This window comes from Panicum virgatum, chromosome 6N, assembly GCF_016808335.1.
Source record: "Panicum virgatum strain AP13 chromosome 6N, P.virgatum_v5, whole genome shotgun sequence".
NCBI classification, from domain to species: domain Eukaryota; kingdom Viridiplantae; phylum Streptophyta; class Magnoliopsida; order Poales; family Poaceae; genus Panicum; species Panicum virgatum.
In genome coordinates this window covers 4306240-4322544 of record NC_053150.1, presented here as the reverse complement: position 1 = coordinate 4322544, position 16305 = coordinate 4306240, and the positions used below count along the sequence as shown (strand labels likewise).

Here is a 16305-nt window from a genome sequence, read left to right as displayed (position 1 = left end):
ATTTTTCGAAACTTATCAAATGTAATTGTAGCTCAGCATGGAATAATTATTGATAAGCTTGTAAAAATTCATTTAAATGATAGAAAATAACAAATATACTAAACAATTATTGAACCGTCTACATAACAACTCCGATGGTGTCCACTACCTATAAAAAATATTAGGTATTTATAAAATAATTATTTTGCAAGTTACTTTAAAGGGTACCCTAATTAGGTGAAAATAAAAAAAAACAGTAAATTGGCCTAGATTTGGGCCGTTTTCTCGGTGTGCACACAAAGTCTAACATATCGTATCTGTCCATCCCATATCAACGGTTTGGATCACATTCTCATGTTATAAAGTCAGCTCCATCCGACACGCCGCCGAAAACCCTAGCTACACATCCTCCCTCTCGTCTCTGCACCTCAGATACACAGCCGCCGCACTGATCCTCTCTCTGTCTCTCAGATCCATCCAGCGCACTGCACCTCGCTCCACCACCTCCTCGGCCTCTGGCGCCGCCTCCCCTCCTCCGCGGGCATCACCACGCCGTCGACTCCGTGGGTGCCCCTACTTCTTATGTGTTCCCTAACCCTAGCGGCGGCGCCTCCACTCCCTCTCTCCCTTCCTTTCCCCCTCCCCACCTCAGATCTGCTCGGGGCGAGCGCTGCGTGAGCTCCGCACGGGCCGGCCGCATCGGCGTGGAGGTCAAGCTCTGCAGATAGGGAGATCTCCCTCTCCGGCGGCTCTCCCCCCGCGTGAGCTCCTTCCTCCTCCGGCGTGGCGTGTCCCTCAACGCGCGGCATGGCCTGCGCGGCGCGGCCGGCGCGGCGGCCCGGTCGATCGATCCCTATATAAACACGACCTTCCCGCAGACCAGACCCACATCTTCTTCAGCCAAGCAGCTCCAGCCTGATCAGAGCCTGACCGATCTCCGGCGACACTAGCTAGCCATGGACATGGCGTCGCCGATGATCACCCTCGCCCCGCAGTCACAGTGCAACCAGTTCCGGGAGTACAGCCCCAGCCCCTGGGGTGACTTCTTCCTCAACCATGCCACATGCACTCCATCACAGGTAAACAGAACTAACCTAACCATACTGTTGATAATTAAGGTATTGCCGTGGTATATATTTTGCATTGTGCACTAGGTATTTTGCTGTACTAAGTTTTTTTTACCGCATGCAGCTCTTGACAATGAATGAGAGGGCACAGGTAAAGGAGGAGGAGGTGAGGAGGATCATACTGGAAAGCTTTGCCTCCTCCAACCTGGCTCAGAAGCTGGAGCTCGTTGACACGCTACAAACGATAGGGCTGAACTACCACTACAAGTAGATCAATGACCTACTTTGTTCTATCTACAATGATGAGGATGGTGGTTCTGATGACCTCTATGTCACCTCATTGAGGTTCTATTTGCTTAGGAAGCATGGATACACCGTCTCTGCCGGTACGATGGCAAATCCAATCCCGGTCCTTTCAGTGTGCCACTATTTTTATGTTTGGAGGAGCTAAAATTGAGTGCTAAACTTTAGCACATATTAGCACTCGCACATATGCTAAACTTTTTGAGTCTTAACTAAAGTTTGGCTCACCCCATCAGCAGTGCCGTTTGGATGAGCTGGTGCTGAAGTTTAACACTTTCACCTATTAGCATTTGGATCCCAAATTAAATGGACCCTAATTAAATATGTATGCAGACGTGTTTGAGAAGTTTAGGGACAAGCAAGGGAACATTTCAAGTGACGATGTCAGCTGCTTGCTAATGTTGTATGATGCTGCACATGTGAGAACTCATGGGGAGGAGATACTCGACGACATGATCACTTTCAACAAGAGCCGCCTCCAATCTTTGACGATGAAAAATTTGGAGCCAGAGCTGGCAGAGGAAGTGCGATGCACATTGGAGACACCACGGTTCAGGCGGGTCGAGAGGGTGGAGGCAAGGCGCTACATCTCAGTGTACGAGAAGAAGGCTGTGCATGATGGGACTATACTGGAGTTTGCAAAGCTGGACTACAACATCTTGCAGGCTATCTACTGTGATGAGCTGAAAGAACTTACAATGTAAGGAGACACAGGCTTAATAAATTGGTAGTACTTACTTCATAATGGGATTGCTTACGTATCTTACCAACAATTAGTGTGTGCGAGCACTGTGCTAAACTACTAATAATAGTCATTTCATCATTAATTTGTAGATGGTGGAAGGATTTACACTCAAAGACAGACCTTAGCTTCGCACGAGACAGAATGGTGGAGATACATTTTTGGATTCTCGGAACAATTTATGAGCCCTATTACTCATATTCGCGGATAGTGGTGACAAAGTTCAACACAGCCATAGAAAGGTTTGCGCAGCTGCCCAGTAGTTCCTCAAATAATATCAGGAGGTTTGATGAAATTCACTTCACAAAACATTTAGTACCTGTGATTGAACAATATATTAACCGATGGCAGGTGGGATGAACAAACCACAGAGGAGTTCCCAGCACATCTGAAGCCACTCCTCATCGGCATACTTGACACTACAAATAAGATTGAGGAGTTAAAACTTGAGAAAAACAGGCATGCTGAAGTTGTCAAAAAACTAGTAAGTTACTCCAAAAGATCACATTAAGGGAACATGTCATAACGTTTTCTAATATTTATTTTAACGTCTTGTACATATGTTGCCTTTATGGTGATGGCCTGCGCACTTGAGCCGGGATAATTTAGGCGGTTCTGCCACAATCACGTTTTCTAATATTTATTTTAACGTCTTGTACATATGTCTATTTAGGTGATCTGCACTGCCAAATTCTACCATGCTGAGGTGAATTGGCACGATGAACACTATGTACCAGCTACTGTTGATGAGCACCTCGAAAAATCCTTGCGTAGTAGTGTCTGTATGCAAATAATAATAATTGGTGTGCTCATTTCACTAAGAGATTGTCGGGAGGATGATGTTAATTGGGCATTCACCTTTCCCAAACTTATCAGAGGTGTTTCTGTTGTGGGGCGCGTTGGAAATGACATCGTGTCACATGAGGTATATATACAAAATCTCTCCACACATATATAAACTTCTCAATTATCAGAAAAACTTTTCATCAGTAGTCAAAGCCTTAGATATAGTTACATACTGCATATTCACCAAAGGCTTGTTTTCTAATTATTATTCCGAATTTTCATTCCTTCAAGCGGGAACAAGCTTCGGAGCATGTGGTATCCACGGTGCAAACTTGCATGAAGCAATATGGGATAACAGCAGAGCAAGCCAACGAAAAGCTTAGAGTCATAATCGAAGAAGCATGGATGGACATCGTCCAGGATTACCTCGACCAGAAGCGACCTAGGGAGTTTCTTGAGAAGTCGGTCGATGTTGCACGAACAATGGATTTCTTTTACAAGTGTGATGATGCGTACACCTTGCCGCTCAGCATCAAGGACACTATAACTTTGATGTATGTGAATCCATGTGAGCTGTAGCTATGGTATATATGGTTTATACTTTGGTACAGCTTGATGATCCAGCGTCAAGTAGTGTCGGCATACTGCATGCCAACCAGCTAAGATAAGATACGGTGTACATTACATGGCTGTCATGATCCTTAAACTTGTAACTTTGGGTTGTTTAATTTTATCTATGCTCGTGTTAGCTACTCCCATCATCAGCTTGCATGGTCCTGTTCTGTACAAGTATATAGAAAAAACTTGACCTGCGGGGGGAAAGACCGCCCCCACGGCATTGTATTAAGAAGACCTTCTCACATAGGTCAAGAAAACCCCTAAACCTTTGCCCTACCCATACATAGTGGCCCGTCGCCTTGTGAGTTAGGCCGGACCTACAATATGCTTTGGATATGGGAACAGACGAGGGGAATTTTTTGTGCAAAGCGGGAGTCGAACTCCCAACCTGGTGGTTCCAAACCGGACTTCCCACCAACCGGGCTAAAGTATATATATACATGGTAGAGAGTGAGGCCTATTCTCGAGAAACTACAGCTTGCTGTTATGCTCCAGAATGTTTTCTCAGTCTCTGTCTATCATTTATAACCACAGTGAGTGCGCCCCCCTCCTGTTCCATAAAAAAAGTTGTCTATTATGATCTGCATCTAATTTATTACTTGTGCAAGAGATGTGTGCAATGTCCCAACAGAGACTTGACAACAATCAAACTTGGTGGGATAAAAATTATATTTGTATATATCTTGTATTGTTGTAAATTAGCTAGTTTTCCTCCATAAATTGTGGACCTTATAACTTACTGATCATGGCTGTTATGCTGAAGGCATGGGTGGCGGGTTTTGCCCAGATATCATTCTCCTTTCAGTAGGAACAGCAAAGAAAGAACAAATGCAACCGTTCTTCCCCTTGATCACATGGTTTAAAGGTGAACTATACCAAATGGGGCCATGGGCGTGCTCATGAGGGGTTGAAAGGGGTACGGGGGGCCTCACCAAGGATAGGCAATGACGATTCAGAGAGCCGCAGCTTGGAGTAGAGCTACGGTGGGGGAGATCGTCGGCGACGAGCTTAGCTTGCTTTCACCGGATCGGAGTCGGGGAAGATAAGAATCTGAAGACGACGAACAACTTCTGTTGGGGAGAGATGAAGGCTGCTGGCGTGGAGGATCGATCTCGCCCATGGCTTGGCTGGTGGCCACGTCCAAGTCGGGGAGAGGCTATATATCGCTCATGCTACAATTTCACGATCCATCGCCTGAAGAAATCCACCATGTGTACGTTAGTAGCCTGAATTCGGCCTAATACCTATTCAGATGTATTACCATGATCCAACTTGGATGTCATGTTATTCGGATGTATTACCACGGTCCAACTTGTATGTAATGGCTCCAGACCCCCACGTGGCCTGTTATGTGCTGTATGGCCAGGCTGGCACCTTTACGCTCATCCAGAGTGAGAGGCTAGGATACATCTCATGCATTACTAGGTAAATTGCGCGCTTCGCTGCGCCCATTTATTTTGAACTGTGGAATATATGGGCCGCTAGCTTGCTTCGTTTGGGTTGTATCATTGCATTGGCCGTGGTGAGCAGCACCACCTAGACTGCTTCTCGGATGAGGTGGAAAGGTGCAGGAGTGCCAAGCTGATGGAGCCTGCAAGTGGTGGGGTAGTACTGGTGGTGTCCGCTGGCATCGATGCACCAAGAAGCGGAGGGACCGCCGGTTCCAAGAATAAGACGAAGCCGACCCTGCGTTGGAACTACGACCCTGTGAACAGGGGCGGGCCCAGGATTTTAAGTTTGGGTATTCAAAATTTTAAAAGGGTGAAAAAAAATTGACAGCCTAAAGAACACAAAGATATAGTCATATAGATGTACTCAATGATCAACATAGCAAATGACAATATCTCAAATATATAGAGGGTACAATCATAAAGGAAAACATCAAAAGAAATGGATGAAGAAGCTTACAAATTTTATGTTTGTATGCACACCATCAATGTAGAAAGCACCAGCACAACTGAAAAATTCAAATCAATAGGCAGTGCAGGCATTCCCTCATGCAGCATTGCGAGCTTAACTTCCGCAATTCCTGATGTTGCTAAATTGTGCAATTCACTAGGGTTCAATGCACAGATATCATAAGCAAGGAATCCAAATTTTGTACAGTTTTAGTTAAGATAAAGGAGACAAAAAGTTAAACATCAGGCTTCTTATTTTGCATAGCAGGGATAGCGTGAACCATTGATCGTGGAAACAAACAACAATGACAAATTCCTTCCAGAGGGTATCGGACGTAATGATGTCCTTTCAGAGGCGATGCAGATGAGATGAGCAAAGAGAATTTGAGAAATTTACCTTACAACTGTCCAAGTTTGACTAAAGAACAGGTGATGTCGATGAGATGAGCAGAGATTGGAGGCTGGCGCCTAGCGGATACATGCGCCGCCCGCAGCACAAGCTATGAGCGCGAGCTGCCTTCTGGCTGCCGCCGTGCCGCGCCGCCGCTGAGAGCGGGTGCCTGCGGCCGCAAGCCGCTGCTCGCCTGGGCGCCTGGCGCCAGCCCTCCGCCCCTCCCCGGCTCAGCTGCCTCGCTCCTCCTCCAAGCTCCAACCTCCGCGCGGTGCGTGCAACGTCGCAGATCGCTGGCTCGCCGCCCGCCGCCGCCGCTTTGCCTGCAGTCCACCGCTCCGCCGCCGCCGCCGGCCTAGGGAAGTAGGGTTGGAGAGGCTATTGTTCGAGTGAGGGAGACAGAGGGGGGCAGGAGAGGATTGGCTATTGGGCCGATTATTGCTTATTGGGCTGTTTGACCCAATTCGAGGAAGGAGGTGAGCTGCACGTTGAATACCCTGATTTTTTCAACTGTTTCAATATACATACACCTATATACTATATATACTTTTTTTTTTGCAAAAATAATGGGTATTCAATGAATACCCTTGAATACCAAGTGGGCCCGCCTCTGCCTGTGAAGCATCCCTTCACATTCGCCATTACGGAAGCAAGTGCAAAACAGCAACAAACATGCTGATCCACAAGCACCTCGCGGCCAAATCTGGCAGAGACAAAATCTAGATGAGGCAATCAGTCGACCACCTGTTGGGCGAGGTGTTGAAGAATTCCCTCCACCAGGCAGCGCTGGGCTCGGCGTTGCGGGCGGGGAGGGGCAGGATGGCGTCGCTGGCATACTCGGCCGGGAGGAATGCGTCACTGGCAGATGCGTGTAGCCGACCCGCCTCGGCGGTGGCGTTGGGCGGCCGGGGTCGGCAAGCGCGAGGGCGGGGGGCTGGGGCACTGATGATGCTGGTTGGGGGCGTGCTGGTCGGCCCTGCTGCTCCCATCCCCCACGCGCCTCGCGGGCCACGAGCGCTGGTGCCCGCCTGTACAGGCAGCGGCAAGCTCCACAGGCCGCTACGTTGCGCTCCTCGCTCCTCCGTGCCCGACGTCCGGTGGCCACGCCGAGTTCATCCTCTACGCGCCAGCGCGACGAGTGCCAGACCGCCGGTGGGCATGCGAGCTCCTCGTCTCCGCCCCTAGCTCGCGGGTCCGCGCCGACTGCACCTCTTCTCGCCTCCAGCTGCGGCTCGCGGCCTCCTCACTTGCTCGGCCCCCCGCAGCTCCGTGCCTGCCTACAGCCTTGCTTCCTCGGCGTAGCGTCCGGTGACCGCCGCTGGCCGGCGGCGCGGGTCTTCTTCTTCTTCTTCTTCTTCTTCTTCTTCTTCTTCTTCTTTTCTTTTCTTTTCTTCCTTCCCCCTCTCGCTGACGATCCGATCCTACGTGTCAGCGTGCCTCCCCCTACTGACAGCTGGGTCCCAGGTTTCGTCCTTTGCCGGATCTGCTGCGGCTCCTTCCCGATCCCGTGTGGTCTGGCTTCTTCGTGTGAGCATGTGTGTGCTGGCCAGAGCACGACGTCGTGACTGCGGCGTGACGGCGGCGAGTCGGCTCTGGTGGCCAGGCAAGGGCAAGGCCCTCCTCTGGAGCTTTGACGTGCCTGCGCGCGCACAGGAAGGGCCTAAAAGCACTACCTTGAGCTATTGCGCGGACGGAGCCCGGTGGCGTCCGACAATGAGACGGCCTGGCTTTGGGCTAGGCGAGGGCAAAGGCCCTGCCTTTGGTCCTCGGGCGCATGTGAACGCCGAGCACAGGTTGCGGCTTGGCCACGACACGGCCCCGACGGAGCGGCGGTGCTTGGACGCGGCGGTGGAGCCGGCCAAGGGGAGCTAGGGGCTCCGCCTAGGCGGGCAGTGCTGGGTTTGCACACGCGCGTGAACTCCTGGCTCCCCAGGGTCGCGGCAGCGCAGGGCAAGCATGGTAGCGACTGCAGTCTACAGCGGCGAGCGTCGGAGGGCTCCTGTAGGCTCACACAAAGGGATAGGGTGTGCCTAGGGCTAGCTAGGGTGGCTCGTCGATGGCCAATCGGCGACACCGGCACGGGAAAACAAGTAGGGCAGGGGCAGTGGCGAGGCTCATTGGTGGGCTCGGGGGCGTCGGTTCTCGGCGCAGTGGAGAGGTGGAAACAGGGACTCGATGGCGTGCCATGCCGTGCAGCTGTGTCGGCGGAGATGTTTGGTCGCTGGCTCGGCGGAGAACTCCAATGACGGTGGCCTCCTCTTTTTCTTCTCCCAACTTGCTTTGTTTCTCCCTTCCTCGTTCAACATTTCTGGTGGCGAAGGCTGGGGAAACCCTAATTGGGTCGGGGCTAGGGTTCGCGGCGGCTCAGGGAGCTTCTTATATCCAGGAGCTTGGGTTCCCGCGGGCCCGGACGTCGAGGAGCGGTGCGGATGGGACGGCCGGGGTGCGGGGGCACGTGGTGGCCATCCAAGGGCGCTAGGGCTAGGGTCTGGGCGTGGGCGGAGCAGGAACGCACGCGCGGGGTCGTGGCCAACCGGGTGTAGGCGGCGACATCAGCTGGCAGGTGTGGCCGGCGGGAAAGGCGTGCGAAGGCGCGGGCGATCTTGGGGTGTTTGCGGGCGAGCGCGTGCACGTTGCTGGGCTGAGACGGGGTTTTAGCGGGACAGTTCGAGTGAGTGGGTCGGGCTCGGTAGCGGGTTTCGGCCCGATAGGAGTTAGGGTTTAGGTTAGTTTTTGTATTTAATTTGGATTCCCATTTCAAATTAAATACCACTCAAATTCAAACAAAAATCTTCCAAATAAATTTAAACATTGTAGAGGTGTAAATCGAATTAAGATTCGAATATTTTTCACACTAGCACTTAGGTCCTTATATTTAATTTGATTTTATTTTGACTAAGAGAAAGGCGAGTAAAGTTAAACCATGAATTGATCTAATTACTCGCACTCCATACAAATTTTTTTGAAAATCCACATTTTTGCACTTATAGTTATTGTATAAATTTATGGGATGTTAGAGCATCTCCAAGAGCTCTTCTATTTTGACGAAGATGGCTAAAGAAAGAAAAGAAGAAAAAAAACCCCCTCCAACAGCTCTTGTATCTACATCGTCTTCTATCCTCGTCTTGTATCCAGGGGGCATCGCTGGGCAAAGATGTAGAGTCCATCGGCTCTTGTATCCTGTCTGGCCCCACCTCCGCCTACCTCCGCCTTGGTCGTCCCGTCGAGCGCCGCCCTCGACGTCGCGGGCCGCCATCGAGTGCTACCCCCTCTCCCGGTCCCTACCCCTGCCGTCTTGGGACCCTGCCGCGCGCGGGCGACGACCAGGCTGCACGGCTGCGGGAGTCCTAGGAGCAGGCGAGGAGGAGGTGAGGGGTAGCAGGAGGTGGCTCACGACTTGAGCGTCCTTGCTGCGCCGGCTACGGCGCAGGCGAGGTGGAGGGCGGCGGTGCGGCAGCTCGCCCATCGGGAGCAAGAGCAGGGGTGGAGAAGAAGATAAGAAATTGAGTATGACATGCAGGGTCCACTACCTTAGTAACGTATGGAGAATGCAATTTTAAAAGATCTGTTGGTTTACCCACTCTATATGAGGTCTTTTATCTTTTTGCAAAGCTTGTAAAACTTTAAATTTAGATTATACAAGAGCTCTTGGATATGCTCTTACACTCTATATCCTTGATGAGTTAGCTAAAATAAGAGAAAATTCACCAAAATCTAGATCTAATAGCCTTTGTATCCAACTAGCTAATCTATCCTGCCAGCTATCTCGTGAGCCTTGCTAGGCCATTTTACCAAGCCCATTTGCCTCGCCATCCCTGCATCGCCCCCTCCCTCGCCATCTGTCACCCTCTAGCACTCCTATGCCATTGCCGCCGCCGCCGTCCCGGCGTCATACGCCCGCGCCACCACCTCCGTCGTCCGCTGTCGTCCCCTGCCGCCCCGAGCCCGCGCCACTGCCGCCTCCGAGCGCCATCGTCCCTGCTGCCGAGCGCCCGCGCCAACACCGTCGCCGAGCACCATTGTCCCCCGCCTCCCCTCGATGCCCACGGTGAGGACATTGCGGTCCCTGTGTGAGCGGAACCTCGAGCAGCCATCCCCGCGCCGCGTTTGAATTTTTTTTATTTTTAACCTTTTTTTAAATAATATTTTAAGTTTAACCCGTATTGGTTTTTATTTGCAGCGTGTAGCCCGTTTGGTCGCGCCAGGCCGCATGGCGCGACAGATAGCCTCTGTCGCGCCAGTTCATGTGGCGCGACAGTGTGGCCACGCTGGCGGCCCGAGCCAGCGCAGCGCCGCGACGGCGATGACATGGCCCTCCCTGTCGCGCCACATGCACTGGCGCAACAAGGCCAATGTCCTGGGCCCGCGCCGGCCTCCTCCCCCCCAACCTCCCTTTCTTTCCCTCACGCCTCCCCGCCCAGAGGTCGTCCAGGGGTCGCCGCCGGCCCCCCCCAAGATCCCCCCAAATCCGGCCTTTTGGGTGGGGAAAAGTTTTGGGAAACGTTCCCCACCCTTCCCCGAAGGTATTGCTCCCATTTTTTCCTCCTTTATCCGTGCACATTTGTAGATATTAGGGATTCTTGGTGATTAGGGTTGGGTTTTGGATTTGAAAAATCATGATCGTAGTTGATAGTTTTCTCATGATTAGGGCTTTAGATGATGCGTAGATGGTACTCTGCTCTCGATTTGGACGTGAGGTAGTACGTGCATGCATCGATTAATATGATTTCTAGGATTGATTAGTTGGGATGTTAATATTGGTTTCACTGATGGATACTAGGCACCGTGAAGAATTGTTAATATTGGTGTTACCATAGCCATCTATTAGCATTGCTACCTGGTCCAAATCCTAGTATGAGGACAAGTAGAGTTTTGAGAGAGAAACAATTACCTGGACTCCTTTGGAGTTGAGCTTATTAAATTTGTGGTCAGGTTCGTAAAAATCGGATCATCTTGTCATGGTTGGTTAAAGATCCATCTAGTTGTTCTTAGGATAAGGTGCAAGCTCATGTGATGTAATACTCGTAATATTGTTTCAAGATCCAAGGGTTGTATAAGTGATGAAGGTACTCCGATATTTTTTTTGTTGTAGATGGACGAATTAGTTCGGGTTTTTCATGGTGGTATGGTTAAGGAAACTGGAGAGTTTGAGAATATGGTAGAGGATATCGAACTGTTCAATAGTACTCCATTGTTAAAGGATTTGGTAGACCGGGTTGTTTCGAAACATTCATGTGGAATTGATGAAATATCTCTGAGGGGTAGATTTGATTGTGGTAAAGCTAGAGCACATTATATTTTGATGACATTGGAATCTGAGATGCATTGGAGAAAGTACAAGGATATAGTAGCTCGTGCAAATGTGGTTTGTTTAGAGGTGGTTGTTGAAATAACCCGTAGAACAAGATTAGAAGAACCAGTTGGGATAGTAGATGAAGTTCAATTTCGTATTGAGAATATAACTCAAGAGTCTACTCTTGTAGAAGATGTCCCAAATCTCACTTGTGCTAGTGAATTTGTTGCGGATTATGAAATGGCCGTCGCTTGCGATCATTTCGACAGTGGTACCTTCGAGGAGGAGGATGAGAGGGGTGCTGGAGAGGATGATGATGTTTCTTTAGGTTCAGAGGACAATGAATACGATAGTAGTGATGATGAGGACGATGATGAAGCCACTGGGGAAGAAGAACCGGAGGGTAATGGTAGGGCGTCGCAAGCAGAGCAGGAAAATGATGATGGCGACGGATCCAGCCCTAATCATGAGGACATAAGTGGTGATGAGGAGTGTAGGGATGGGGCAATGGGTTGAGCTGTTAATAATGCTGAGGCACGATTTAGTTATACCGCTGAAGAGTTGCGCATGATGAAGCTAGCCCACGTTGAAGTCCCGGCGGTTTCAAATGATAAGGATCTTAGTAGGATCCATAGAGCAATTTGTGACTCATGTGTCTTTGAAAGCGAGTCTGTAATTGATAGTGACAGTCCAGAGATTCGCAAGGGCATGAAGTTCAATTCACTTCCAGAGTTGCAGTTTTTCTTAGCTGATTATGCAGTGCGTCATCATCGTCCATTTAATGTGGTTCATTCGGACAAGAGCGTACGGTACGATGTGCTATGCAAGCATGGGTGCCTATGGGGTGTATGGGCATGGATTGTTAGGGGCACGGGTCAGTGGAAAATCACCAAAGTCAGACAGCCTCACACATGTGCATCCTCCAGACCGAAGCAAGTTCACGAACAATGCACGGCACGTTACCTAGCACATCGCATTCTTGGTATTGTTCGGAAGGACAGCGACACATCCGTTCCTTCGCTTGTGGAGTCAATTTTCGGCATGTGTTCTTACCGGGTGAAGTACTCGAAAGTTTGGCGTGCAAAATAGCATGCTATAGCTCTTTGCTGGGGAGATTGGCTTGAGTCATATGCAAGATGTGGCGATGATTCTTGGGCTGCCTTTAGAGGGAATAGCAGTCACCGGCATTATACAGAATGATGGCTGGAGAGATATGGTAGAAGCACTGATTGGGATTCGGCCTCCCGAACCACCTGAGGGGGTCAAGGACAGGAAGACCTCAGGGGTTAGCTCGGCTTGGTTGAGGCAGAATTTTAACCATTGTCCTCAAGGAGCACCGCAGGGGGTTGTAGAGCAGTATGCTCGCGTATGGTTGTGGCACCTGTTTGGAGGTTTTTTGTTTCCTGATGGTTCGGGAAACACGATTTCATGGATGATACTTCCAATTGTGGGCCAGTAGTGGGAGAACATTGCTCAATATAGTTGGGGTCGGCAACTTTAGCTTGGATGTACCGGCAGCTTTGTGATGCATGTCGGCGGATTGCTAATGATTCAAACCTAGGAGGTTGTGCATACCTCCTGCAAATCTGAATTTGGGAGCGCTTTCCAGTAGGCCAGCCATACCGAGGCGAACTTGAGGTATTAATTAGCGTTGCAATCTCACTTTTCGTTTGCGGGACATTAAATGATTTTTGGATAACCTTAATTTTCCTCCTTTTGCAGCCGTGGCCACACCATGATGAGGATTCCAGGCCCACCGTTGCTTTCTGTTGGAAGAACGTGGGAGCTGTAAGAGGGGATCCTTCACGCCGCTACATGCGTTACATGGACGACCTAGACTGCCTCACTCAAAATCAGGTTATAACCTTCATACCGTTCGTTAAATAAATGCTTCTGTCTACATGATTTCTAATGTGTACGTGGTATGTAGATCTTCTGGACACCGTATAGTAGAGCCGAGCTGGACGAGTTGGAATTGAGTGATATTTGCACACGCGATGCCGAACTGTGGAGGACTTGCGTGCCTTTGATTTTTTTCTTTGTGGTCGAGATGCACTTGCCGCACCGTGTCAAGAGACAGTTCGGCAGATTGCAATACTTCCCTCCGGAAGGAATTTCGACCTCCCAAGCTTTGCATAGGTACTTTTTATGCCTTCATATTCATTTCTCTTTACCAATATTATTTCACTAATACACCGCTCTTATGTCAGTATTGACAGGAAGAAACGGTACACTGAGAATGATTGGCGTGTCAAACATGCACAGCCACTGGCACAGTGGGAACAAAGGCAAAGGATGCATCCAGAAAGTGGACCGGCACATAGGCACAACCATTTCAAGGAGTACCTTCGGTGGCTTCATTCAGTGGCTAGAGTTTCAGTCAAGCCACCACAATCCACTGAACCTATAGAAGACCACACGGACACCGACAATGATGATGACATCATCGATGCGTACGATGATATCACTCGTGGAGGAGTTCAGCCCGAACGGGTCCCTTTGCAGAACTACATGGTACATCACACTCTTTGTTTGACATTTCCTTACGTTTGCATATTTTCAATTATATTTGGACTAACTGAATTGAAATAGGCACAACAACTCGGACGCCTCGCTAACGAGGCTGGCGTGGCAATGGCTCATGCAAACGAAGGAGACAATGCCGGGGGGCACTTTAGGGCATTTGTCGAGGTTACTATCTTTCCTTGAATCCGAATGTAACTGGTTATCTGAAATATAGTTGAACGGGTAATGACTCACATATTGCTCTTTGATACAGAGAGTCCGTCGGAGCTGCAGGCGGATGGCCGCTAAGGGTCAATTGCATGGCTCGGCCAGACGAGGCATTTGGTCCACACGCCTCTGGTGCGCAAACTTCAAGTGCACGTGGCCCCACTCCCAGCATACGGACACCGATTCGCTACGGTGCCACAACCGCTACAACTCCTGGGCATTCCGGTTCGAGAAGCCGTTCAAGGACCACTTCCAGGACTGGTTCCCAAGCCTTGTCAAGGGGCAAAGCTATCCAGGCATCCGAAGGCAGTGAAGGGTCTGACCGCCAAGGCGACTCAGAAGATGAGGACCCAAGCTTTCAGGTGCTTAGGATGTCGCAGATGTTTGATGCTCCCATAGGAACGCAGACTCAGGGTGAATCGAGTCAGGTAAGCATGTGTAATTGAAATGTTCTAACTTAGAGGTGATACTGCATCATTATAAAGAAAATGTGATATTGTACACATTTTTGGTCTTCAACATTCCTCCATGTTATATATTTTTGTGCAGGCACCTTAGGATGCACCCGCTTCTCCTCCGCGTCGCCGACAAAGGCGTTCTCGTGACCACACCGACGTTGGTAGCGCGAACGTGCTCCCAACAGTTCCTGGAAGGCAACGGCGGCCCACCAACCCTTTCAGCCCTGCCGAGCGTGGATGGCGCCGTAGATGAAGGAGCAACGACACTTTGTTCCTAGATGTATTGTAAAAATGCTACCTACAACTTATTTGTGCTTGTCATGAACCATTTGTGCTTGTCATTAACTATTCTGAATGTTGTTCATCATTCTTTATGTTTGCTTTCGGATGGAGAATGAAACCACTTTTTCTGAATTTTTCTACTCGCCACTGCAACCAACAGATAGTTGGTTTACTTATATATTGCGATAAGCATGTCTCAACATATAGCTGGTCTGGTGTACTTGAAGCTGAAATGGATGGTTGGAACTATTAAACCTTATAGCTCTGTGCAAGTTTAAGTAATGTGCTGAGTGGAATGGGTTGTATTCTTGTTGTGTGCCCTGTCTCGGATATCCTTTACTTGCTGAGTGGAACTATTAATTTTGATTGCATTTTATTCTTGTTCTATACCCTGCCTCATTTGTTCAGAGATTCTCTAGACCATCTAACGCAAGTATTTTGTAGTGAAACTAAGAACGAGCATAAGGGAAATAATTTTAGAAACATTACTGTTCCAGTTCTGTCCGACAAGCAAGAGCAGCAGAGCAGCAGCAACCACCAGTAGCAGAAGGCAGAGCAGGAAGGTAGCTGTCTGGCGAATTATGTGCTTGTCGCGCCACCCGCAATGGCGCGACAAAGCTACCCTGTCGCGCCATTGGGAGTGGCGCGACCAAAGAGAGCTGCCACGCCACCAAGTGAAAAAAGCAGCCCTTACTGGGCTTGGCCACACAATGGCACGGCAGGGTAGTATTGTCGCGCCAATACCACTGGCGCGACAAATGCCCTGCGGCCGACAGGGTGGCCACGCTGGCTCTGACGTGGCCCTCTCTGTCGCGCCGCTACATGTGGCGCGACAAGCTTGTCGTGCCAGGCGGGCTGGTGCGACAAGGCCAATATCCTGGCCCCGCGCCGGCCTCTTCTTCCCCACCCTCCCTTTCTTTCCCTCACTCCTCCCCGACAACAGCAACAGTAGGTCGTCGCCGCCGGCCGCCCCACCCCCCAGCTCCCGCGAAATCCGGCCTTTTGGTTGGTTTGAAGTTGGGGGAAACGTTCCCCACCCTTCCCCGAAGGTATTGCTCCCATTTTTTCCTCCTTTAACCGTGCACATTTGTAGATATTAGGGATTCTTGGTGATTAGGGATTCTTGGTGATTAGGGATTCTTGATTTTCTCCTCCTTTAACCGTGCACATTTATGCTTGATTTTTTTCCTCCTTTAACCGTGCACATTTGTAGATATTATGGATTCTTGGTGATAGAGGGATTAGGTTGGGCTGTGAAAACAACATTGAATATGCTCGAAGAGAGAGTGAATAGGGCTCAGAAAATAACATTGAATATGCTTGTTCATAGATTAGAGAGTTTGGGTAATAACTTGGGTATCAGGTGTTACTAACACAAATTTTAGGATGTACCGAAGGACATTCTCATTTGAGAAAATCCCATTGATGGTTGCTGAAAATATCCTTCGCGGTCTTTAATGTGCTAGTGCAAAGTGACAGCTGACAAATGTTTATTACTTTATTTAGGTCAACAACTGACAAATTTTGCTCCAATGTGATGCTCAAGCTTTAGAACTCAACATCTTAGAATCTTGATTATGTTCTTAGATGTGACAGTCAAACACGTTTTGCTCTTTGATATGGTTTTAAATATCATTTACATGTGGGTTTCCCATGATATAGTAGTTCCTATTCCTATTTTCTACTAATTGTTTACATGGCCCTACATATTCCATGATTAATGATAAAAGTTTTGCTTGCTTGTGTTATCTTAAA

The 16305-nt window shown here is 49.4% G+C and overlaps 1 long non-coding RNA gene and 1 pseudogene across 1 annotated transcript; both read left to right on the top strand.

The window, feature by feature from the left end:
- The first annotated feature begins 866 nt into the window (after positions 1 to 866).
- Positions 867 to 3618, top strand: LOC120677662 (annotated as a pseudogene).
- A 9926-nt stretch (positions 3619 to 13544) lies between these two features.
- LOC120677665 lies at positions 13545 to 13888 on the top strand. The gene is made up of 3 exons (XR_005676396.1): positions 13545 to 13591; positions 13670 to 13768; positions 13857 to 13888. It is a non-coding gene; the product is annotated as an uncharacterized LOC120677665 (long non-coding RNA).
- Positions 13889 to 16305: the final 2417 nt, after the last annotated feature.